Raw genomic sequence first — 19,506 nt, 5'->3', positions numbered from 1 at the left:
TTTTTTTTTTTTTTTTTTTTTTTTGCCATAGATAGAGAATCTCCACATCACACAGCTGGCAATGTGGTATCACTGCTGACATCTTTTCTCCACACCTTGAAACCTAAATTGCAGGATGTCTTTCTACACTCTGTTGCAATGTCTCTTTGCTGTTCTAATTGCAGGAGAACATGTGGCTGATGCAAAACATCCAAAAGCCTTGACCCAACAGGCTGATCCACTGCTAACATAGAGCAGTGTAGCTGCATATTTGTGTGCTCCGAGGAGTTGGCCCCAAAGGTGACAAACTCACTCAGGAATTAGTTGTGTGTTCAGTGATTGATAATACCAGTTTAAACAGGAATGTGTAGTCTGTCATGGCTGTTTTGAGTTGTATAAACTGACTGTGACATTGGTGCCTCTCCCACGAGAATTACAAGCTCCAATGATACAAATCAGAATTATTCTTAGAAGAATAAGGTGAGGAAGCTTTGCGGATAAGTAGGCACATTACTACAAGTTTTAAACAATGTCTATTGTAAGATTTCACATCATGCTGAGTGCCTAAAACTAGATGCCTGTTTGCTGCATACTCTAAAGTCAGTCTGCCAATGCTATTTTGTTTTTGATGTACTTAAGTACTGAAACCTTTCCTTAAGTTTCCTGTGCCCTTCCAAAGGGCACGCAGTGGATAGCTAAGCTTGGCACTCTTTCATCCTGGCTGCACAATCTGGCAAAGTGCATGGATAATTGAGAGCACAGTTGGAAAATGCAGCTCTCCCACTTTTCCCAGATGAGAATCTTAATAGCAGTCTTTATTTTGGCAGTCGATCACTTCTATCAAGATAGAGTTGCCTTTGGCCAAGCCTCTGGGATCTCTGCTAATCTCTTCTAAGTCACAAATCATTTCTTCATTCAGCATGTCATTTGACATCTTCAGTGTTATAAATTAGTTCAAGAGGGTGGACACCCAATTCACCTCCTAACCAAGGGCTCAGTTCTCATGTTTTCTGAAGTTATTTATCTTTGCTTTAGGGGACAGTGCAGTTTTACTCACTCACTGCACTGTCAAGAGAACAAGTCCCTTTGAGCCAAACACCTGCTTTCCTTTTGAAAGAATGATGGGGAAATGCCTTTTAAAAAGTCTCTATTTATCTACTTTCTTAATTTACCAGAAGTTCCTGATTACTCCAATCCCCAGAGATTTAGTAAAATGTCATAGCAGACCAAAGCCAAATAGAAAAGGAAAATTAATGTAACTGCCTTTCTTTTGCCACAACAGAGACAAAACCATGGCAATGTGCCCTCAAGGCTACCAGAACTTCATTGTGTCCTGGTCTCAAAATCCACCCATGAATGGTCTCTAACAATAGATCACTTAGGGCCTGTGAGATATGGCCCTGAGAGTCTCTGTTGCCAATACAATTTGGAAGCCAGCTGAAAGACATTGAATGTTCCTTCACTTTCCAGGCTCCTTACATAGAAACTTCCCCTCGGATTGGAAATAGAGATGGCTGCATTTGTTAGGAACTGCTTAGGATATTCATGGAGGCTTTGATCTGTCATAATTTCGCTCTTATTCATCACTTTCTCTTCTCTAACAGATTTAGAGAAAGATCATAGAATCATAGATCAGAGAAAGAAGTCATGAAACCTTATTCTTCTTTATTCCAGTTTTGATAAGGGTTTAGGAGAGTGCAGCATCTAAATCTTATTACCTTTCTAATTGTAGCAGTATATTAGAAAGTTGCATTTGCAGTTGTTCTTTTTTCCATAGGTTCTAAGGTTGTGACCTTCAGACATTATCTGACTGTGCTGTGTTGTGTTGCCATGGCCTCCACGTAAGGATCCCCATCCTTGCAGTGTCCTGTAGTGCCACAGGAAGAGCTGTTACTGTGGTACATCTGAGCCCTTACAGCACCAGGAAATCTTAAGTAACAGATCATGTTCTGCCAGCTATCAGATTAGGAGTACAAATATTCCAAGCACGTGTTATAGATTTGACTCCAATTAAATTTGTTGTGACTTCTGGTAACTTTTATTGTATCGGTGTTTGTGAGCTCAATCACTGACTAAAGCCATATTGTGCTGTAAAAGCACACAGGAAGAAGTAAGTTGTGCTACCCAGTGCTTTAGTTTTAGGTGATGATGCTTATGGCATGTAATTTTGATCTAAGATGTGCAGAACAATATAGTCTAACTTGTTTCTGGTCTGACTGTCTAAGCTCAGCATAGAGCATTGTCGTGAGTATAAAAGTGACTACTATGCTCACAGATAGGGGGCCTGTGAGCTGTGGCACGTTCCTGCACTGCTGCCTTCACACTGCTTCCAGAATCTTCCTTAATCAAATCCTGTCTGGGCTGCAGTGTGTCCATCTTTAGGCTGAAATAAAGAAATCAGCATCACCTTTGGACTGGATGTTTTCCAACTCAGTCTATGTTTTGGAAAATATTTACAAGTTATAGAAAGAAGAACAACTATTAAGAAATTACTTTAACTAAAGGGTTTTGGTTAGGTTTTCCCCATGTTAATATGCAAATTTTGACTGGATACTCTTGGTACCAGGATATCGAAGATTTAGATGCAAATCTAAAGTCCAAGGTGATTTGAAACAAGGATTTGGCTCTTCTCTTTCTTGGGTAAATACTTTAAACTGAAGAGTATTGATGATTTTGTGGGGAAATTTTCATATTATCAGTAGAAGTTGCTATGCTTTCTAAAAGAATAACTATAGGATGAGCAGAAGAGGCAGATCAAGTCTATAGAGCTATTGTAGAATTTAGTAATGAGAACAGAACTGTTTTGTTTTGTTTTGTCTTGTTTTTGTAGGTCCAGATCATTGTCTTTCAAGGAGAGGCAGAGATCCTTGTCTTTCAGTGCCCTGTGTGCTAAGCTTTCTCGCTTCCAGCAGTGGGGAAGGGTCAGAGACTGGTAAGGATTTCAGACCACAATTTTTTTTTTAATGTCTGATGCAGTGAAGAGTCAGCAAGTACATTGCAAATAAGAACGTATTGGTATTGGGATGATTGGGATGATGGAAATGTCTAAATATTCATGATATGCTCATTGAGTATTTTGGCACGGCAGAACTGTGTTTTCAACTCTCAGACATTGCGCTTTCGAGTAGAGTATGCAAACAGTAAATTTCATGTATATGTACATGTATTTCATGTATACTTCAACTATGTACTTAGATACTAATCCATGAACAGTTGAACATATATATACTTTCAAATATTTTCCATAATAGCAACTCCGACAAATGCTAAGTAGTTCAATATATAATTGCGCATCTAAATGCAAAAAACTACTGCATAAGCAAAATACCAGATTTATTAAGAAATAAATGTAATTTTACAGGCACAACAAATTTACAAGCATATTGTCTCTATCTGGTGACTATATATATTTTTCTTCATTTGCATTCCCACTGTTGTACTGAAATAGTGTCTTGAAGCTAGCAGAGCCCTTTCATGCAAACAAACTAGACTCTACAAAAAACTTTAAAATCAGTTGTTTGTGATGAAACTAGTATAGCTAGGAGAATATAATATATAAAGGAACAAATGCCTGGTGCCTTTTATTCCGAAGAAAAACTTCCACAGCAGTAATCTCGTGAACTCAGGCTTAATTGGGAATAGTAAGAAAATCTGATAAAATATGAAGCACATATAGATATTAACATTATTTTCATTTTTCTTTTTATCTCCTTGAAAAATATAATTGGATTTTGACTAAAGATTATAGTGTCTAGCTACAGAGGCTTGATCTCAGAAATATTAGGGAAATCATTTGTCTGTTGGAGAGGAGCCTGTGCCCTGGGAGAGCCCTTGAGTTTTAAATCTATTTTCGTTCAGGTAACATTTTAATTTGCTATCTTTCTACTGGATTTGGTAAGGACTTGCCCCAGAATGGCTCAGTACAAATTAATTTTCAAAAATTACTACATTTAGAAAAATGGTAGTTCTCAAGACCAAACGCATAATCTCATACATGAAACACACCTTGGGTTTTATTCATTTCTCACTGACACAAGGTGTAATTTAGTTGTCTAAAATGGAGTCATTCATGATTTACCTCAATAACATGCCAACAAAGGCTATTTTTAACATGCAACCAAATGACATCTAATTTTTTCACATTCACTTTACAGTGTTGTTGTATGCATCCTCGGTGGCATTATTAACTGGAGCTTTTCAAACAGATGAAGTATGTTACTGTGGCTAAATTGTAATGAAAGAAGAGATGGCTGTTTGCCAATAAATGGTGAGTAGCTTGTAGAAGCATGTAATTACATAAATCACAAACATATGCAGAAGATGTTTTCTCTTTACATTTAACTGGTGTTGCCTGGAGCTATAGCTGCTTGCAACTCTATTTAATTACCATAATTATTTTAAATGTGTATATCTGGGCAATCTTTGAGCTTTATGAGAATGTTATTCATACCTTATCAGTAAAAATCTAAAGGGTCCCATTCTTTCCCCAAAGAGGCGGCAGTAACCAGGTTTCTCCAGATTTCAGGCATAGAGAGATTGCAGCGTTTATAATTTTATTTTGAATTACAGGTTTTTAAAAACACAAGCCTCTGAAACTAATCATGTTTTGAAATCTCAGTAGATGCTATAACTTCCTGGTAGGAAATTAAGCATTGTACATTGTTTGTGGTAAGAAAGTACCTGGAGATATCCCCATATGCTTCTTTTACATCTTAATTTGCTGACTGGGTAAATGTTGTTTGGCCAAACAGATCGACAACTATCTAGGAAAGGTATCGACTGTGAAAATAAGCACTTCCTATGGGAAATGTCAAAAGAATGTCAGACTAGCTGGGATTTTTCAGTTACTTTTATCAAACAGTCAAATAAGATAGTGTGGGACACTTCTAAAATTGTCCTCTGTGCTAGAATAAACCCAATTCAGACAACTGGTGCTAATGGAGTTGCCCCAGAGTTACCACAGAATAACACATGCTTTTAGTTCTTTTCTCATTTATGTCAGTTTTCTCATTTATGTCAGTTTTATGCTAGCTTCGTGCTATTGATGCTTGTTGAGCTACATATGGCTAAGACCAATACTTTAGTTCTGAAATATAGATGATTGGCCAAAGTGTACATGCCTCAGTTTCCCCTAACTAATATTAATTAATGAGTGTAGAGTTCCTCAGTGAATACAGTGGAAATGGTAAAACCCTTGGGAATAACAAATTTGATAGCTAAATAATCAAAAGACCAAACGGTAGGAACCATAAGCAAACGTCATGTATAGCTGGTGGAGAAAGCTTATGAATACGGACATGGAATCGTTATGCACTGAAAGAACAAGAAAAGTAAGTTTATGGTAGAAGATAATGTAGTTTATTAGTTCAACTCTACAATTTTTAAAAGAAACAAAAACCATTACATAAACACACACACACACGCAAACAAATGCCAGTGATGACTTTGACTACACAGCACTCCTAAATCATTCAGTGCAAGGGAAACAGGATGATGGCTTGCATATTGTCTTTTTCATCAACTGCTATGGTTAGCATTGCAAGTGATGTCTCTTTAAACAGCTTTTGTAAGTCATGAGGTCATTTTTGTTTAATTGTAATGTGACTTGCCAGCTGTAGATCATATGTGCAGTTTTGTGATATAGCTTAGTCTTTTCTTCCACCACCCAAGAGAAAGCATACACAAAGCATTTTTTTTAGAAATTAGTTACTACATTTTCTCCTGAAAAAAAATAAAAATAAAAATAAATGCTAGCCTATGGAATGCCAGTGAACAATGCACTTTCCACATCATAGAGTGGTTTGTTTAATAACCACAAATTATTTCAGGTAATTTGGCACCAGTTTAATTGCACCCACAAGGATATCCTCAACAACAACAAAAAGGTAAAAAAGAACCACCCCTACTATCAACACCATCAGGATGAGCTAAAGGCAAAATTTCCATTCATTAAATTATGATTAGCTTTGGTACTACCTTGTCTATCAAATACTCATACCATGCTGCAGACACACCACAGGGAAACATTTATGTGAAGTTACAAAAAGGAAGCTGATGGAAAGTGATACTTTTCTCATGTATTAAAATGACAATAAAATCTCTCAGATGAAGGTACAAACTACAACAGTAAGTAAAAATGCAGGTTATGAAGTTAAAATCCAGCCAAGGCTTTGTCAGTCAATATCTTTTATTACAATGAAGAACACAAGGATAAACACAAGATTTCCTAACTTTGAAAGGCAGTTAATATGGACTTGTAGTTTGACTTCTGCTCCTTATCATTTCACTTATTTCTGAATCACAGTGTGATTGAAAAACTCTGATGGTGACATTAACCTGCAATCTCTGTGGTATTGGCAGCTATATAGAGGGTGATATATGCCCTGTCAGTAGGTTACAAAGCTCTTTGATGAATAGCAGAAGAATGTGGGAATAGGAAATCCCCCTAGTTTTGCCCCTGGGAAGAATATTTCTTGGTAATTTTAAACCAAACACTGAGGTTTGGAACATTCATTTTAGTAGCAGATATTGCAGAACTGATGTGAAATTCCATTCAGTTCAAGTGTTTTGGGTTCTTTCTAGCAGCATGAAGAAACTTCCATCCAGCCTCCCTGAAGTATGTTTTTCTGAGGCTTACAAAGGTAGTGTCATGCAAAGAACAGAGTTATTTATGAAACAACAGTAACACCAAGCCATCACGTTTCTCCTCATGAAAGCTATGGTCATTATGGCTTTTTTTTCACAGTCAATTTTCCCTATTTCATCAATCAGGTAAGAGCCAACAGATTAAATTTTGATTTATTTGAGAAATCTGACTATAAGGAAAAAAAAAAAAAAAAACAAATTGATTTAGCATAGTTTTTCCTTAAAATACAGGCAAAATTCTGTTTATCCCTGATCTAGTATGCTTCAATATAAAATAAAAATATTTATCCTAAGTCAAAAAGAGACCATGGCCTGAGTGACAGTTTCATTGTTACCAGACTACTGTCCATGTCTCCAGCTTTGTTTCAAATGACTTCGATTTGGCTCTGATTGCTACATGCTCCAAAGAGTCTATCTCAATATGTATTTATCTGCGAGTATGCAGAGTGAGCAATCTGATCTTATTTTGTTGAAATCCTGCTCTTTATCATGGTATCTTTTCAGTCGGGTTTATTAGCTATTAGTTACATAAATACTACATTTAAACTGAAAAGCAGATCTCCATGTGATAAGAATTTCACACAACAGACTGCTTTGGAATAGTTTCAGCCTGAATTTCTATTGCATTTCAGTGGATTTCTTTGTATTCTGACTGAAACGTTTGCATAATTGGTGGGAGTAAGGGAGGAGAAAAAATAGGTTCTACATGTTGATTATTATTCAGCGACAACTGTGTGATAAACATTACTGCATGAAGATGTTTCATTTGACTTTGAAGTCTAGGAGATTGCTGTAAAGTTTGCAAAATCCAACCATCTGTTAAGAATACATGGTAAATTCCTCATCTTAAAATTATACAATGAAAGACTGTAGTTCCTGAGACTTGAAGGGGCTGGATATGATTACAAATTAAATTGTAATGTAATATGGGCTCTTCCAGTCAAGTTTTCCAGTGAAAGTTGAGGTTGGCTAACTAGTTCTTTCCTGAGCACTGCCCTATGGATCTGATCCTTCAGGGCATCTTGGCAAGAGACTGGCAGATATTTTAAACCTCTAATTAATGCCAAGTATTTCACTTCACTTTTATTTTTAAAACATGGGAAAAAAAAAAAAAAAAAAAAAACCCAAGCCAAAGAAAAAACAAATATTTTCCATTTGCCATTCATTACAGATGTCAGACAGCCATAAATATAGAAATGGTCAGCTGCAGGTGCAGCCCAGTTCTGCTGTGTAATACACACTCTATTCCTATAACACTACTAAAAATGGTCTGGCTGGCTAATAAATAGCACTAACGTTACATAGTAAAAAGTGAAAATTAATGTGAATGCTCCTGGTGAGCTAGTTATATTAACAAACCAATCATGTAGTATCAGCAGGTATAATGATAGACATATAATGACAACATAAACTTTTAATAGCTTCTGCAAAAACTTTCATTCCTTTCAGTATTGGGAATTTAAATTCAGTAGTGTCATATAACTTTATTTCCCTGTATTTAGGAGGAAAAACATGCAGGAATTTTTAAATTAAACTCACTATCTGCTTCTGAAAAAACTCTTTGGGCTTAACCTTGCATATATCACTGTTATCTTACATAATCTGCTGGTAAAGCCCTGTTACCTCCATCAAAGGTTCTGCCCCTTGAGCGATACCCTTTGATAGCTAACTGATAGAGAACTGATAACCCCTTGCTGATAATAAAACCTTTCCCACACCCAGAGCAAGAAGAGAGTGCAATCTAAAATGGCAGTGAATAGAGGAAGATGATAAACAAACAAAAGGCTAATTGATTTCTTCTCCCTAGAATCAGAGCTATGTCTGAGCAACAGTCCATCTGGCCCCATATCCTTTTGCTGATGTCGAATGATACTTCACCAGAGAACATACTCTATGTTCCCTCCCAAGCTTCCTTCCAGATCCTGACAGCAGTTGAGAAAGTTTCTGAAATAGACTCATCTTGACCAGTATATGTAATAACTATAAAAAAATCTATCAACTCCATATTGTCTAATCCTCCTCAGAATCCTCTTTGATCTCTGCATCATCCAGTGTCAGTAAGTACCTCAAATTAATTGTGTCACAACCTTTGCCAGGGTGGTTCTTAGGATCACTGCATTTAAAGTTGTATGTAAGTACTAAAATTACATGCTTGTTGTGGGGAGGTGGGAAATAAGGAAAGAATTCAAATTACTACATATTTTCATACTACTGTTATATTTTTGACTCAGTCAAGTTAACATCAAAACTAGGACTTTAGTAGGAGATGAATAAATCCTGAAGTTATTTCATTATTGCTTGCACTTGTGACCAATCACAATTTCTCTAAGAGTGAACACATTGGAAAAATTCTTGTCTCCAAATGGATCCTCTCTGTGACTTTGAAGGACCTTGGCTTGGCTGGGAATACTGCTGCCCAAGACCAATTGTAAGTGTGAGGTGCCAAACACATGGACACCAGTCAGGAGCAGGGACCCAGCAGGTTGGTCTGTATTCTTTCCCCACCCTGATGTGTGCATCTGCATGAGGTTTGGTTTTCGTGGGCTTTAAACAAACAGGGGGAGGGAGAAGCCCTTTTCATGCCAAGCACAGGCAGCAGCTCAGCACCCACTAAGGAAGGAAACATAAAGTAGAGCAGAATTTGCTGTCTGTGGGTTTAACAGCTGTTTTGGGAAATGGCTGTGATTTTACAAGCCAGCTCCACTACACCAGACAAAACGGCCCTTGGTGGTCTCTGCTTTGTGTGGCATTTTACAGCTATTGAATTTCCTTGGTTACTTGTAACATGCTATGTCAGTGAAACTCAGATGAGATGCTGCAAGGCAGTATAGGGTGCACAATCTTTGGCAGTGTTCGGGGCCAGGTTGGATTGGGATTTGGTTAATCTGATCTAGTGGGAGGTGTTCCTGTTGACAGGAAGAGAGTTAAAGATGGATAGTTTGTAAGGACTGTTATAGGGCCCTGTCCTATGATTCTGTAGGTATTAAGCTGGGAAGAAGGTGATAGGACACTATAGGATACCTATTACCAAAAGGAGACAACTTCAGAAGCGTCCAGTAGGGGTAAGATCCTGTAGGAACTGCAGATTTTTGCATTGTTTTCTCTGCTACCTGAGATGAACTGTAATCCATCAAGGAAACAGATGTCTTATCATTTTGAAGAATTAATGCTGCTCATCAAATATTTGATGATTACCTATCCTTGCTCAGAATGCAAATATCTGTGAAATGTTATTAAAGGAACTGAATGACAGACCGCCAAAATGGGAGGGAGAAAGAAAGCATATCAAGGATGCATTTCTATAACTGCTCTTACATTCTGGAGTTTGTAATATTTGTAGCCACAAATACAGTTTATTGTTGTGCTTAGGAAGGAATATAGCTGCAAATATAGCTCAGTTTCATAATTTCTCCGAAGTATATGTAAGAATTACCACTGTTCTAAACAATTTTTCACTCTAGATAACTATATTCCACAAATATTTCTGATTTCAGTCTTCAGTTGTGACTGAAATAATAGGAAACACCCCTAAGAAAGCACTAGTGTTGTATCTCTGTGAATTACAAGATATTTTCAGGATCCTACTTAGGATCCTGTTTGGGATCTTGCTGACTGACTCAAAAACAAAAGATTACAAGAAATACAAGAAGAACAGATTTTAATTTAGACAAGGTAACTTCTCAAAGATAACCTAGTATTTTTCATCTCTATGTTCTTCATCTTTCCATTAAGTTTTGTCTAGCTTTTTTTTTTTTTTTTCAGAAACAGAACAGGGCTTTGAACTAATCTGCTTCAGAATAAAAGAATACATTGAGAGCGAAATACTGTTTTGTAAAACACATCAGTGGAAGAAGAAAGTGAAAAGTGGGAAAGAGACAGAGCTTTTAAAAAAGTCAGCAAAAAAAAAAATGGTATAAGAGAAAGGAAAATTAAAGAGGACAGTCTAGTGAAAGATCTGGTAGTCAGGTAGAAGGATGTAGAGATAAAAAGGAGACTATTATGGAAATTGAAAAGATAGTAGCAAAGGGAAAAAGATGGAAAAATAATTGTGGGCAGAAATGGAGGAGACAATAAAATGAATAAAAAAGCAAAAATAGGAGGTGGAAAGATGTAAAGACAGGAAATATGAAAATGTAGGAAAGAAACAAGGGGCGGTGTTATTTAATTAATTGTATGTTGTTACCTTATTTTGGAGGTAACTAAACACAGGGCAGTCATGACAGTTACAACTATAGCATTGGAAAATGTATAACGTTCTTCTAGGCTTTTTAGCCTTTTCTTCTATAAGAGATGAACATAGTGAGGGCTAAGAGGAAACACTTAGAACACCAAGTGTGTTTTGAAAGTGAAATGGAGATATTAGAGTCAACCCCTACTGAGAAAGCCCACATCAGCCACTGCAGGCCCAGTGTGTGTACTGACATCTCCAAATCATTCCATGCTTCTGAACTTCTTTTCCAGCACTTGTGGAGTTTACCCTTCTTAGGGTATCTTTTGTTATTGGTTACGCTTGTTATGGTATATATTTTACAGAATAGATGGCCAGATGGCGTTGTCAGGTGTTATGCTGCTTTGTATGGCTGCAGAATTGCATAAGGAATCCTAATATTTGACACCGTGGCTTTGTAGGGAGTCTTATCTCTGGAGTGATGCTGTGGGTGAATCTAAGCCAGACAACAGTCTACCAGATGCAGGCAATCACCACAACACAGGCTCTTTTTATTTTTAAGCCCATATTTTTCATGGAAGAGGTCTAGTCTTGGTGTAGTCACTGCTTCACAATATTTTTGGTAAGCCATTTTAATGAATACCATTTTAAAACATGAATTGAAAACTCTTCAGTGAAAGTGAGTGGGTGAACAATGTTTTGTCCTGAAATGAATTATGATTTGTCTCTTGACTTGGAGTGATGAGGAGAAGCGGTGGGTCTGTCATAGTGGTTTTCACTGGTGCAGATGGGGCAGACAGTCCTCCGCTGAGCCATGGGGTCACTCCTGCAGCCAGAGGTCAGGCTAAGCCATGGACCTCTTTTGCTAAGCATTAGTTATCCTTGACTTCCAGGTGGCAATAGCAAGAGGTTTTTATAGGTCTAAATTAAAAGATCCATTGAGTTAGAAAGCATTTGCCAATTTTGTCCTTTTTTTCCTCAAAGAAGGCTAATTAGACTTGAGTTCCAGGCACTGGTAGTCAGTGGAAGCATCAACACCAGAACCACAAAACTGAGCCTTATATGGGTGGATGAAGTCTCCTGATCTGCAGAGGGGAAATCCATAGGAGGTGAAAACCTTTTCTTCTTTGGGCCAAGAGGAAGTCTTCATCCACAGCATTTGGAATATTTCTAATGTGTGACCAAGCATAACAAAGGTGTGAAGCCTAAAAATGGGAAACACCTACCACAGCTCCAAAACAAGCAGAAAAGAACTCAGAAGTTATGGCTTTCAATGGCTTGTTCCTTAGACCTTTTCATATTTGCTGGCATCCTCACAGACATTGGCCCACGTATATAGAAAACCCCAAAAGGATCTTAAAACTGACCTAGAAAAGAAAAACAAAAGCTTTATGGATCAGAGGCAGCTCCTGGCCCTGAATTCTGTCCTACATTAAAGTGCTTTTCTTTTTTGGTGATTTTTTAATACGTTTTATTTGAGGGAGGGATTTGGGTTTTGTTTCATACTTTCCTATTCTTTTGCACATTACCAAAGAAAAAATCAGATCATTGGTTTTGTTTTATTCTGTATTCCACTGAGAGAAGCTATAAAAATTAGATTAAATTTTTGGTTTCTTGTTTTAATGCTAAAAGAGAAAACAACTGAAGAATTAATGTGGGCAGTGATCTGATTTTTCCAGCAGGAGATTTTCTTCTGGTCTTCAGATGGAAAGTCATTATTCACTTTGGTATTAGCCACTACCTTATTTATTTTTTCTCTATGGCTGTTAGTATTGAATCAAACTTTGTTTCTAAGGTTTGTGGGAGGAGAGGTGGTTTTAGTATTGACTGTAATTATGCATTTTGCCTCAAGCCACTGACATGAACATGTGTTTGCTCAACGGTCACTAGAAAAGTGGTTGAGAGAACCTAAAGATTTAAATTGTAATTTTATTTGCATTCATGTTTGAGATTTTAGATGCTTGTCTTATCAGAACAAGAAAAGCTTTAAAATATTGAACTGAAATCTTGAGGGGAAAAAACTTATTTGTGACATTTGCAAGAAGTTTTGGTCAGGACAGGAATTCCAGAGAGACAGAGTTCCCCTTATAATTTTAACACTCCTATTTTAAATTTTGGAACTACTAGAAAAGGACACTGCTTGAATCTTTTGGTTTTTAATTCAAAATGGTGCAAATTAAGTAACTGGGCCTTGTATTTACTATAGCAGGAAGTGCTTTAGATAACCTTAGAAGTCTAGTGTTAACCTCAGCCAGCTAACTTGTGTGACAGCTACAAATTTGTGTTTCTAGAATTCTATCTCAAGTAAATGCTTGTTAAGCTTATGCATTTTTTGTAGTGATGTTAGAGTCAAAACAACTGCTTTGCTTTCGCGACATGTATCTTGGAGCTGGATTTTTTCTATGAACTCTGGAATTTTGTTACCACGCTAAATGCCCAGCTTTCAGTAAATCCATACCTGAAGGGTAAATAAATTAATCCTGAATTTTGCATTTGAAAGTGTATGTGCTTTTCATGGATTTTTGCCAACTAGATTCTAGATTTAAAGAGGCATTGTGATAACCTCAACCACACTGTGGCTAGAAAAAACCTCAAGGAACTTGTTCCTGGAGGCAGTGCTTTTTGAAGTGACATCTCTGACAGTTTTGACTACTGTAGGTATTTATGAGGTACAAAATGATAAAGTAAATAGGTATAAAATGTGATTTTAACAGCATAAGAATCACCAGACTGGTTTATATTCTTGCCTCCAAACATGTATTTGCTTAAGTAGTTTTGTTTCCCCTTGTGTTTTTTTTTTTTCTTTTTCCTTTTCCTCTCTTTTATTTTTCTCCATGAAACTGCCCTGAAGAAACATAGAAGCAGAGTTTGCCAACTATAACAGAAAACCTGTAGAAGTTTGGATGTATATATTTACTATGAATAGAACTTGCAGATCTTAACTGATTCTATGAATTTAGCTTGTTCACCTAGTGAAGTATTTGGAGGAATATCTGTGTTTTCATGTTGCTTTCAATGTGCTGCTTTGCTTGTTGGTGATTTATTAATGATGCTTGTGATTTATTACTATCGTTTTATTAGATTATTTGCAAATCAGTGGCAAAGCACTGTGTGGACCATGCCTTGTTAGTTATAAAAGCATTTAAGAAGCCATGAAAACCAGTTGAGCTTGAACCTATTGAACGAAAGAGCATAGTGCTGTCTATTGATCAGTAGCCTTTAGGTATGTAATGAATAGTAGTACTTTGGACAGTGTGAGATAGTGTTTTCCTTTGGATCTGATAAATTGCACTCTTTTGTATTAGAGGTTTGAGATTTGACATAGAACACTGTTGTATTGGTATTTCTTTCACCTCTAGTGCTATGGTGAACTTACACGACCAAGGCAGATAAATATAGTTAGAAAACCTGGTATTTTCTTTTCCAGTACTGTTTTATACGCTGAATTAACACTTACCTAAGTTTTAGAAATGGCAGAAAACCTTCTCTCTCGTATGTGAATAATTCATGTGTTGATTTGGACTGCAGCTAATTTCTTTGTTAATACAGAAATTATTCTCAGTTTCTTACTAAATAAGCAAGATGTATTTAAGTTTATGACCTCTCTTGTTGGCATGACAGGAACTATTTGTTTCTATTTTCAATATCAGGACTTGATTACTTCCCTCTTTGCTGATCTTTCAACCACTATTAAAAAAAAAAAAAAAAAAAAAAAAAAGAAAGAAAGAAAGAAAGGAAGCCAGCATAGCTGGCTTTTAGATAGAAAGTTCCTACTTTTAATTGGATAGAGTCGAAGGCAGAGTTTGTGGTACAGCAGACCCCAAATCCACATCTGTAAGGATACCCTCAATAATTCTAATAGTGAAGTGTGAACATATACAGTGGTGTGTTCCTCTGGGTCAGAGGGGTGGGTCTGTCCATCTCCCTTCTGCTCTTGTCCCTATTAAAAAAAGTAAAAAGCCTACCATAATTATTTAGAAGAATAAGAAGCCCAGTAGCCTACCATATTAACAGGATTAGGAGTAATAAACTTGCAGCAGTTTTTTGAGGGGATGTTAGTTTTCTAATGATCTTTTCAGTGTTTACTCAGTTTATCTGTATTCGAATTAGTTCCTCTCAAGCGAATGTCATTTCAGCAACAGTAGCCATAGCCTCTGGGGACTGGCTTGGCTGTACAGAAGAACAGTGGTAGCAGCTTGTGTGTCAGTAGTGCCCCAGTGTGTCAAGTACACTGGATGTTCTCTTAAATTCAAGTTTAAGACACTTTGGAAGCACTTGCAGTTAGAGGCAAAATCCAGCGACACATCTAACACTGAGAGCAAGAATGAGCATTTGACACAGTGTTTTGTGCCTTCTGAACGCACAAGTCTCTCTCCTTAAAACTGTAACACTGTTCTGAAGGCTGAGGGCTGACTGTATAAATGCCAGAGTAAGCAGACTTCTTTCTCAGTCTGGAAAGACTGGGGAACAAGGGAAATGAAGTATTTATGAGCCTTTATTTGAAGCTACTATTTTTTCAGGCTCTCTGGAACATGTGTTTTGAGGCTGGCTCCGAAGACCCTCATTGTATCAGCTCTTTTCTTCCAGCAAAAATTTCTCAGTAGGTCAAGCAGTAGTGACAATTTCAGCTCACAAATAAAAATAATGTTTGCTGAGGTAGATGAACTGTGACTTATCTGTTGGTTTAACTTCCAATTTCAGGACAGAAGGCCTGCAATTAATATTCTGACCCTTTCACTCTTTTCTGTTACTTCTGTAAGAGTTAATAGAATTAATTCCCTTCTTAAACTGTTAGCAGATTTGAAGGCTTTCTTGGCAACACTGTAACACAGTGACCACCTAAATAGTAAATGAAAACATGGCTAAAAAAAAAGTCAAAGCTTAGCAACATCTGCAGTATATTAAGAAAGGTTTTGGAGCTCTAACATATGACCTAAGTGCCCAGCATCCTTGCAGAATGTCTTTTACTGCAGTCTGGCTTTGCTCTGCTCTTTCTCAGAATTGGCTTAAAGGGCAAGTAGCATCCAATGACCACATTAATTGACCCAGTGGAAAGGATAATAAGATGCATAAGTGTTTACCATCTCAACGCACTATTCTGAATGTACGTTTTAAATAAAAATCAGCTTAGGCCAATGTCTGGCTTGTTTTATAAATGTTTCTTGTGTCACAGAAGCAACTATAATGAAGTTACAGAATTACAGAAGTCTGTCTGAAGGGAAAATGCATAGCTACAAAATATTATCTGGTTAAAGTAAGTAATTTTTGATAACTGTCTAGCAAGCAATCCTGATAAAATTTTTCTCTGCTCGCTGTCACTGTCAAATGCCGAGCCAAATCAAAGTCCCAGCACTTTGAATTTCATTCCATGGTTTGGACCATTTCCCATAGGCAATGCTGAAATATTGTCAACACCCAGATGAGTCAAATAATGAAAAAAACACCTCTAAATAATGTTTTGATTCCTGTTATAACTTGCTGTAGAGGCCAGATAAACTCGACTGAAATTTTAGTCAGAAAAGTATTTTGGTGATATGTTTCCAATCTTCTATATCCTGCCCGATTTTTTGTCTGTCTGTATCTCTACTCGTAAATCCTTAGCTACCCAGAAAAATCTCATCTCAATCACAGTTTCAAAGAAAATTATGTCTACGTAGTCTCTATTATATATGTCATATTGTTCTGTCTATTCACTTCCCATTTGAAAACCTGGTTCATCTTTGCTGCCCACAGGCAGTGAGGGACGGATATTATTCTGTCCCTTTTGAGAAAAATCCTACTCTATGTTATTTCCTACTGAAGAAATAATAACAAAGCAAAACAAAAAAATCATTAAAAAAAAAAAACCAAACCAAACTCATGTCAGGAAAAAATAATATTTTCTATTAATGTACTAAATTATAAGGACTGGAAACAAGCGTGTTTAGTGTGTACTAGAGGACTATTATTGAAGAAAGTTACAATTAAAATTTATGTAGTATTTTCTGAGAACCAATAAGATGCACTATGTGTTCTGTGGTATTTATCTTAGCTCCTGATATCCCCATATCAGTGGGGGATATATACAACCCATATACTGGTTTAGATAGAATAGAACCTTGCTGACTGTTTATTGACGGCTCAGTATTACCTGAGAGAGACATTAGCATTCACCTAGATTGCAGTGTCTGCTGTTCCTTAGCACCCTAAATCCTTCCCTGGGGTTAGCCAAAGCAAAACTTTCCTAAGCTGCTTACTCCTGCAGTCCGTGTTACTCCATGTGCCTCATGCATACTAGTTTTTGTTCAGGTGTCTTAGGGGTTTTTCTTGGAAACGAGTGATGAGGAAGTAGTGAATGTGAATTCTCAGAAGGACTTTGGTAGATTGCCAGTGCTTTGACACCTTTTTTTTTAATTAAATAATATAAATAATAATGGCTTCATTGTTATTGTTTGATTGCAATAGTACTGCAAAGTGAAAGTATAGTTTAGATTCTAACCTCCCTCTCCCCAGGACTAGACTAAAGGGAATACTTTCACCATCAACACAGTGAAAATCTCTCAGCACCAACTTAATTTGGTTAAGAAAAGAGGATAGAAACATGAATAGGGTTGATTTCCTTAAGCAGTTTAACACACTGCTGATCACAGAAGTTTTAGGGAAGGAAGAAAAAGCCAACCAATATTCAAATAGGTAGCCAACCCGCCTTTGAATAGCACTGAAGAATAACTCCATCCATAAAACATATACAAGAGACATGAGACTACAAGGGACCTCCTGAATCTTTGAATCCAGACCTTGCTATTGTATGACTACGTTAGTGAAAACAATGTTAATAATGTAATTTGTGCATGTTCTGCATGGATCAATGAAATTTTCATCTTAAAATTATCATTGCCCTAGTTGTGGTCTGTTCCAGAATCCAGCCTTACTGAAGGTTAGCTGCAGTCATATATAATTACAGATACACACTTTGTCAGACTTAGATTAAAAAAACAGACTTAGATGTAAAAAAAACAGCAGCAGTGACTATGACACAAAGTAACTCTTATGTCCTTTAGGAAGGAAGTTTACATTAGAGAAGGCAGTGCAATCTTCAGACATTCCTGCCGGTGTTTTGGGTAAAAACATTTTTATTGGAAAATAGAAGAAAAAAAAAAAATTATGATTGGGATTTGTTTACTTTTGGTTTGCTTATTTGTTTGGTTTTTGTTCTGTTTTGTTTTCTGATAAGTTCCAAAGAGAAATCCAAGAAAGCACTATAAACTATTTTAAAACTTTAGGTTATACTTTACAAAAAAAAAAAAAAACTAAGTAAAACTAGCCAGAAAGGCCTGGGACTAAGCAGATGAAAAGACCATTCCAGATGGAAAAGAGCTCAAGAGTCACTGCCTCCCAGAGTCCAGAATTTTCTGTGAAAATTAGGTTATATTAGTGTAGTCTTGAAAAGGAGGTGAGGCAGAGTTAAGACAGCAGTTTAACTATGTTTGACAGGCTAAATGGAATACATTTCCTAGCTCCAAATCACTGAGCAGTGCTCTTGTAATGGGTGTTTTGCTCCAAGCATAATGAGGGAAAATTATTTCATTTGTCCAGACTATAATCAATCACTTCCAGGAAAAGAAATCTTTCATGATTTTCCAGTAGCCATAGGAATTGTTAAACATATCAGTTAGTTGTAGAAACTACCTTGTGAAAGAAGAAAAAGTCATGAGAAATGAGTAAGATGCGCAAAATTACCCTGTAATTTTATGACCATTCTTAGTCGTTCTGGTGTTTGTGCCTAGATGCATGCTTTTTTCCTTAACTGTCTCTGAACTGCCAATAACTATAAATTCATGCAAGCCATAGAAAGGATGAAGAAGTCTCAAAAGAAAAGGGATTTTTCATCTGGCAGCATGCTCACCCCAAAAGTCGTAAAAGTCTTTCCTGAAACTTAGGATTGCAAAAGCTTACTGAGTCTTGCCAGATTTCTTGCTTCTGATGGAAATTCCCTAATGATTCATGTGGTTTCTGGATAGCAATATAAACAAAAGGTTATGGTAATCAAATGCTTAAAAAGATGATTAAAAAAAAATACTCTGCACAGCTATAATATCCAAGAACTTGAATGTCTAAATGTGTGTTTTCTCATCTAGTAATGAGAATATTATCCCTCACAAATTTATAGAGCACAAAAGTTGAATCACAGGAGGGTGAGTCTTGTCCCATTGAAGTTTATGCTGAAATGCCCGGAGAGTCTCCCTGGTGTACAGGATGCAAGACTGAACCAGGGATAATTAGGATTTGATTGTGCTTGCTTTTGTGTGCTTAAAAGTGTGAAGAAATTATCCTGTGTTGTTTTTTTCTTTTCACATGCCTGCTGTATGCTCTGAAAAGCTTTTTACTTAGAGAGTTCAAGAACAGATTCAGTTCTGCAACCTTTCCTGGACTCTCTGAAGGCTTGGACATTGGGGAGGAAAGAAGGGAGTCAGAAATAATCTTCTGGATTGAAAAGAAATGGTCCATGAAGCTAGCAGTGCGGAAGTTAGAGAGAACACTAATTATTAGCATCCAGTAGTCATTTGACATCTAGGAATTTCTTACAGGCAGTGTTGTGTCCAAATGCAGAACTCTGACATTTTGCAAAGGTTCCCTGGAAGGTCTGCCTTCCCAGTAACAAATTAATATCAGGTAAACGTTTATTGAAGCTGCAGTGGTTTAGAGTCTCAGCTGAGGATGTGCCTACAGGTTGC

General features: G+C 36.8%; 1 long non-coding RNA gene across 3 annotated transcripts in view; it reads left to right on the top strand.

Annotated features, from left to right (window-relative positions):
- The window catches only part of LOC122191880, a 104,153-nt gene that overhangs the window by 10,427 nt on the left and 74,220 nt on the right, over positions 1-19,506 (top strand). For all 3 annotated transcript variants that reach the window (XR_006182482.1, XR_006182481.1, XR_006182483.1), the window contains exons 2-3: positions 2,810-2,911; positions 4,134-4,246. This is a non-coding gene — a long non-coding RNA (uncharacterized LOC122191880). The remainder of the gene's footprint in view (positions 1-2,809; positions 2,912-4,133; positions 4,247-19,506) is intronic.

Source organism: Lagopus leucura, unplaced genomic scaffold, assembly GCF_019238085.1.
Source record: "Lagopus leucura isolate 7727_CA_CO unplaced genomic scaffold, USGS_WTPT01 Super-Scaffold_73, whole genome shotgun sequence".
NCBI classification, from domain to species: Eukaryota; Metazoa; Chordata; class Aves; order Galliformes; family Phasianidae; genus Lagopus; species Lagopus leucura.
Note: the sequence above shows the minus strand (reverse complement) of the source record. Positions and strands in the feature narration are given on the sequence as shown.